This window comes from Haemaphysalis longicornis, unplaced genomic scaffold (genome assembly GCF_048455015.1).
Source record: "Haemaphysalis longicornis isolate Haplotype H1 unplaced genomic scaffold, Haemaphysalis longicornis Haplotype H1 scaffold_11, whole genome shotgun sequence".
NCBI lineage: Eukaryota > Metazoa > Arthropoda > Arachnida > Ixodida > Ixodidae > Haemaphysalis > Haemaphysalis longicornis.
Genome location: NW_027526214.1, coordinates 75,494,160 through 75,500,956, shown reverse-complemented (window position 1 = coordinate 75,500,956; position 6,797 = coordinate 75,494,160). Strand labels below are relative to the sequence as shown.

General features: G+C 48.2%; 2 non-coding genes across 2 annotated transcripts; both read right to left on the bottom strand.

Moving 5' to 3' along the window:
• Nucleotides 1-3,821: 3,821 nt before the first annotated feature.
• Trnaa-ugc (transfer RNA alanine (anticodon UGC)) lies at nucleotides 3,822-3,893 on the bottom strand. The gene has a single exon. It is a non-coding gene; the product is annotated as a tRNA-Ala (tRNA).
• Nucleotides 3,894-6,223: 2,330 nt separating this feature from the next.
• Trnat-ugu (transfer RNA threonine (anticodon UGU)) lies at nucleotides 6,224-6,295 on the bottom strand. Its single transcript has one exon. It is a non-coding gene; the product is annotated as a tRNA-Thr (tRNA).
• Between the last annotated feature and the right edge of the window lie 502 nt (nucleotides 6,296-6,797).

The window sequence follows — 6,797 nt, the reverse complement described above, 5'->3', positions numbered from 1 at the left end:
TTACATGTCGAATGCCTTACCAATTCGGCTATCTGGGCGACTGTGTTCTCCTTCACTTTCTGGGCTATTTATAATTACTGGAAGCGTATCTGACGCTTGAGGGTGGTAGCCAACGCCACTCTGACTACACGGGGAGAAGGGGAACTTCTTTTCAACCCCCGTGGCGTGACTCGAACGTCTACAGCCTGTCATGAGCGGGTAACTGGCGGGAAGCCCTCTTATGCTACCTAGGCATCAAGGCTGCCAGAACCGAGACCCTCGCTAGGCTTTTGCAGAATAATATAGTAAAGAAATGAGGGGCTCGTTGTGGAAATACAGAAAGCTAGGTCAGCAGTCTACAACGCCAAAGGAGGCATAGGGGGTGTGGTTAAGCGCTTTTCTTTTTCACTACGGTTAATGAAATAAACATTTCTTTAATGTACAGAAGAAAGAAAGAAAAACACGCGCCCAGAGTGGGGACCGAACCCACGCCTTTCGATTACATGTCGAATGCCTTACATATTCGGCTATCTGGGCGACTGTGTTCTCCTTCACTTTCTGGGCTATTTATATATACTAGAAGTGTATCTGACGCTTGAGGGTGGTAGCCAGCGCCACTCTGACTACACGGGGAGAAGGGGACCTTCTTTTCAACCCCGGGGCGTGACACGAACGTGTACAGAGCCTGTCATAAGCGGGTAACTGGCGGGAAGCCCTCTTATGCTACCTAGGCATCAAGGCTGCCAGAACCGAGACCCTCGCTAGGCTTTTGCAGAATAATATAGTAAAGAAATGAGGGGCTCGTTGTGGAAATACAGAAAGCTAGGTCAGCAGTCTACAACGCCAAAGGAGGCATAGGGGGTGTGGTTAAGCGCTTTTCTTTTTCACTACGGTTAATGAAGTAAACATTTTTTTTTTCATGTACAGAAGAAAGAAAGAAAGAAAAACACGTGCCCAGGAGTGGGGACCGAGCCCACGCCTTTCGATTACATGTCGAATGCCTTACCAATTCGGCTATCTGGGCGACTGTGTTCTCCTTCACTTTCTGGGCTATTTATATTTACTTGAAGAGTATCTGATGCTTGAGGGTGGTAGCCAGCGCCACTCTGACTACACGGGGAGAAGGGGACCTTCTTTTCAACCCCCGGGGCGTGACTCGAACGTCTACACCCTGTCATTAGCGGGTAACTGGCGGGAAGCCCTCTTATGCTACCTAGGCATCAAGGCTGCCAGAACCGAGACCCTCGCTAGGCTTTCGTAGAATAATATAGAAAGGAAATGAGGGGCTCGTTGTAGAAATACAGAAAGCTAGGTCAGCAGTCTACAACGCCAAAGGAGGAATAGGGAGTGTGGTTAGGCTCTTTTCTTTTTAACTAGGGTTAATGAAGTACACATATTTTTTAATGTACAGAAGAAAGAAAGAAAGAAAAACACGCGCCCAGAGTGGGGACCGAACCCACGCCTTTCGATTACATGTCGAATCTTACCAATTCGGCTATCTGGGCGACTGTGTTCTCCTTCACTTTCTGGGCTAATTATAATTACTAGAAGCGTATCTGACGCTTGAGGGTGGTAGCCAACGCCACTCTGACTACACGGGGAGAAGGGGACCTTCTTTTCAACCCCCGTGGCGTGACTCGAACGTCTACAGCCTGTCATGAGCGGGTAACTGGCGGGAAGCCCTCTTATGCTACCAAGGCATCAAGGCTGCCAAAACTGAGACCCTCGCTAGGCTTTCGCAGAATAATATACTAACGAAATGAGGGTCTCGTTGTGGAAATACAGAAAGCTAGGTCAGCCCTCTACAACGCCAAAGGAGGCATAGGGGGTGTGGTTAGGCTCTTTTCTTTTTCCCTACGGTTAATGAAGTAAACATTTTTTTAATGTACAGAAGAAAGAAAGAAAGAAAAACACGCGCCCAGAGTGGGGACCGAACCCACGCGTTTCGATTACATGTCGAATGCCTTACCAATTCGGCTATCTGGGCGACTGTGTTCTTCACTTTCTGGGCAATTTATATTTACTAGAAGTGTTTCTGATGCTTGAGGGTGGTAGCCAGCGCCACTCTTACTACACGGGGAGAAGGGAACCTTCTTTTCAACCCCCGGGGCGTGACTCGAACGTCTACAGCCTGTCATGAGCGGGTAACTGGCGGGAAGCCCTCTTATGCTACCTACGCATCAAGGCTGCCAGAACCGAGACCCTCGCTAGGCTTTCGCAGAATAATATAGTAACGAAATGAGGGGCTCGTTGTGGAAATACAGAAAGCTGGTCAGCAGTCTACAGCGCCAAAGGAGGCATAGGGGGTGTGGTTAGGCTCTTTTCTTTTTCACTACGGTTAATGAAGTAAACATTTTTTTTAATGTACAGAAGAAAGAAAGAAAGAAAAACACGCGCCCAGAGTGGGGACCGAACCCACGCCTTTCGATTACATGTCGAATGCCTTACCAATTCGGCTATCTGGGCGACTGTGTTCTCCTTCACTTTCTGGGCTATTTATATTTACTAGAAGTGTATCTGACGCTTGAGGGTGGTAGCCAGCGCCACTCTGACTACACGGGGAGAAGGGGACCTTCTTTTCAACCCCGGGGCGTGACTCTAACGTCTACAGAGCCTGTCATAAGCGGGTAACTGGCGGGAAGCCCTCTTATGCTACCTAGGCATCAAGGCTGCCAGAACCGAGACCCTCGCTAGGCTTTCGCAGAATAATAAAGAAGGGAATTGAGGGGCTCGTTGTAGAAATACAGAAAGCTAGGTCAGTAGTCTACAACGCCAAAGGAGGAATAGGGGGTGTGGTTAGGCTCTTTTCTTTTTCACTACGGTTAATGAAGTAAACATTTTTTTAATGTACAGAAGAAAGAAAGAAAAACACGCGCCCAGAGTGGGGACCGAACCCACGGCTTTCGATTACATGTCGAATGTTTTACCAATTCGGCTATCTGGGCGACTGTGTTCTCCTTCAATTTCTGGGCTATTTATATTTACTAGAAGTGTATCTGACGCTTGAGGGTGGTAGCCAGCGCCACTCTGACTACACGGGGATAAGGGGACCTTCTTTTCAACCGCCGGGGCGTGACTCGAACGTCTACAGCCTGTCATGAGCGGGTACTGGCGGGAAGCCCTCTTATGCTACCTAGGCATCAAGGCTGCCTGAACCGAGACCCTCGCTAGGCTTTCGCAGAATAATATAGTAACGAATTGAGAGGCTCGTTGTGGAAATACAGAAAGCTAGGTCAGCAGTCTACAACGCCAAAGGAGGCATAGGGGGTGTGGTTAGGCTCTTTTCTTTTTCACTACGGTTAATGAAGTAAACATTTTTTTTAATGTACAGAAGAAAGAAATAAAGAAAGAAAAACACGCGCCCAGAGTGGGGACCGAACCCACGCCTTTCGATTACATGTCGAATGCCTTAACAATTCGGCTATCTGGGCGACTGTGTTCTCCTTCACTTTCTGGGCTATTTATATTTACAAGAAGTGTATCTGACACTTGAGGGTGGTAGCCAGCGCCACTCTGACTACACGGGGAGAAGGGGACCTTCTTTTCAACCCCGGGGCGTGACTCGAACGTCTACAGAGCCTGTCATTTGCGGGTAACTGGCGGGAAGCCCTCTTATGCTACCTAGGCATCAAGGCTGCCAGAACTTAGACCCTCGCTATTCTTTCGTAGAATAATATAGAAAGGAAATGAGGGGCTCGTTGTAGAAATACAGAAAGCTAGGTCAGCAGTCTACAACGCCAAAGGAGGAATAGGGAGTGTGGTTAGGCTGTTTTCTTTTTAACTACGGTTAATGAAGTAAACATTTTTTTAATGTACAGAAGAAAGAAAGAAAGAAAAACACGCGCCCAGAGTGGGGACCGAACCCACGCCTTTCGATTGCATGTCGAATGCCTTACCAATTCGGCTATCTGGGCGACTGTGTTCTCCTTCACTTTCTGGGCTATTTATAATTACTAGAAGCGTATCTGACGCTTGAGGGTGGTAGCCAGCGCCACTCTTACTACACGGGGAGAAGGGAACCTTCTTTTCAACCCCCGGGGCGTGACTCGAACGTCTACAGCCTGTCATGAGCGGGTAACTGGCGGTAAGCCCTCTTATGCTACCTAGGCATCAAGGCTGCCAGAACCGAGACCCTCGCTAGGCTTTCGCAGAATAATATAGTAACGAAATGAGGGGCTCGTTGTGGAAATACAGAAAGCTAGGTCAGCAGTCTACAACGCCAAAGGAGGCATAGGGGGTGTGGTTAGGCTCTTTTCTTTTTCACTACCGTAAATGAAGTAAACATTTTTTTTAATGTACAGAAGAAAGAAAGAAATAAAAACGCGCCCAGAGTGGGGACCGAGCCCACGCCTTTCGATTACATGTCGAATGCCTTACCTATTCTTCTATCTTGGCGACTGTGTTCTCCTTCACTTTCTGGGCTATTTATATTTACTAGAAGTGTATCTGACGCTTGAGGGTGGTAGCCAGCGCCACTCTGACTACACGGAGAGAAGGGGACCTTCTTTTCAACCCCCGTGGCGTGACTCGAACGTCTACAGCCTGTCATGAGCGGGTAACTGGCGGGAAGCCCTCTTATGCTACCTAGGCATCAAGGCTGCCAAAACTGAGACCCTCGCTAGGCTTTCGCAGAATAATATACTAACGAAATGAGGGTCTCGTTGTGGAAATACAGAAAGCTAGGTCAGCCCTCTACAACGCCAAAGGAGGCATAGGGGGTGTGGGTAGGCTCTTTTCTTTTTTCCCTACAGTTAATGAAGTAAACATTTTTTTAATGTACAGAAGAAAGAAAGAAAGAAAAACACGCGCCCAGAGTGGGGACCGAACCCACGCCTTTCGATTACATGTCGAATGCCTTACCAATTCGGCTATCTGGGCGACTGTGTTCTTCACTTTCTGGGCAATTTATATTTACTAGAAGTGTATCGGACGCTTGAGGGTGGTAGCCAGCGCCACTCTGACTACACGGGGAGAAGGGGACCTTCTTTTCAACCCTGGGGCGTGACTCTAACGTGTACAGAGCCTGTCATAAGCGGGTAACTGGCGGGAAGCCCTCTTATGCTACCTAGGCATCAAGGCTGCCAGATCCGAGACCCTCGCTAGGCTTTTGCAGAATAATATAGTAAAGAAATGAGGGGCTCGTTGTGGAAATACAGAAAGCTAGGTCAGCAGTCTACAGCGCCAAAGCAGGCATAGGGGGTGTGGTTAGGCTCTTTTCTTTTTCACTACGGTTAATGAAGTAAACATTTTTTTAATGTACAGAAGAAAGAAAGAAAAACACGCGCCCAGAGTGGGGACCGAACCCACGCCTTTCGATTACATGTCGAATGCCTTACCAATTCGGCTATCTGGGCGACTGTGTTCTCCTTCACTTTCTGGGCTATTTATATTTACTTGAAGAGTATCTGACGCTTGAGGGTGGTAGCCAGCGCCACTCTGACTACACGGGGAGAAGGGGACCTTCTTTTCAACCCCCGGGGCGTGACTCGAACGTCTACAGCCTGTCATGAGCGGGTAACTGGCGGGAAGCCCTCTTATTCTACCTAGGCATCAAGGCTGCCAGAACCGAGACCCTCGCTAGGCTTTCGCAGAATAATATAGTAAGGAAATGAGGGGCTCGTTGTGGAAATACAGAAAGCTAGGTCAGCAGTCTACAACGCCAAAGGAGGCATAGGGGGTGTGGTTAGGCTCTTTTCTGTTTCACTACGGTTAATGAAGTAAACATTTTTTTTAATGTACAGAAGAAAGAAAGAAAGGAAAACGCGCCCAGAGTGGGGACCGAACCCACGCCTTTCGATTACATGTCGAATGCCTTACCAATTCGGCTATCTGGGCTACTGTGTTTTCCTTCACTTTCTGGGCTATTTTATTTTCTAGAAGTGTATCTGATGCTTGAGGGTGGTAGCTAGTGCCACTCTGACTACACGGGGAGAAGGGGACCTTCTTTTCAACCCCCGGGGCGTGACTCGAACGTCTACAGCCTGTCATGAACGGGTAACTGGCGGGAAGCCCTCTTATGCTACCTAGGCATCAAGGCTGCCAGAACCGAGACCCTCGCTAGGCTTTCGCAGAATAATATAGTAAGGAAATAAGGGGCTCGTTGTGGAAATACAGAAAGCTAGGTCAGCATTCTACAACGCCAAAGGAGACATAGGGGGTGTGGTTAGGCTGTTTTCTTTTTCACTACGGTTAATGAAGTAAACATTTTTTTAATGTACAGAAGAAAGAAAGAAAGAAAAACACGTGCCCAGAGTGGGGACCGAACCCACGCCTTTCGATTACATGTCGAATGCCTTACCAATTCGGCTATCTGGGCGAATGTGTTTTCCTTCACTTTCTGGGCTATTTTATTTTCTAGAAGTGTATCTGATGCTTGAGGGTGGTAGCCAGTGCCACTCTGACTACACGGGGAGAAGGGGACCTTCTTTTCAACCCCCGGGACGTTACTCGAACGTCTACAGCCTGTCATGAGCGGGTAACTGGCGGGAAGCCCTCTTATGCTACCTAGGCATCAAGGCTGCCAGAACCGAGACCCTCGCTAGGCTTTCGCCGAATAATATAGTAAGGAAATGAGGGGCTCGTTGTGGAAATACAGAAAGCTAGGTCAGCAGTCTACAACGCCAAAGGAGGAATAGGGGGTGTGGTTAGGCTCTTTTCTTTTTCACTACGGTTAATGAAGTAAACATTTTTTTTAATGTACAGAAGAAAGAAAGAAAAACACGCGCCCAGAGTGGGGACCGAACCCACGCCTTTCGATTACATGTCGAATGCCTTACCAATTCGGCTATCTGGGCGACTGTGTTCTCCTTCACTTTCTG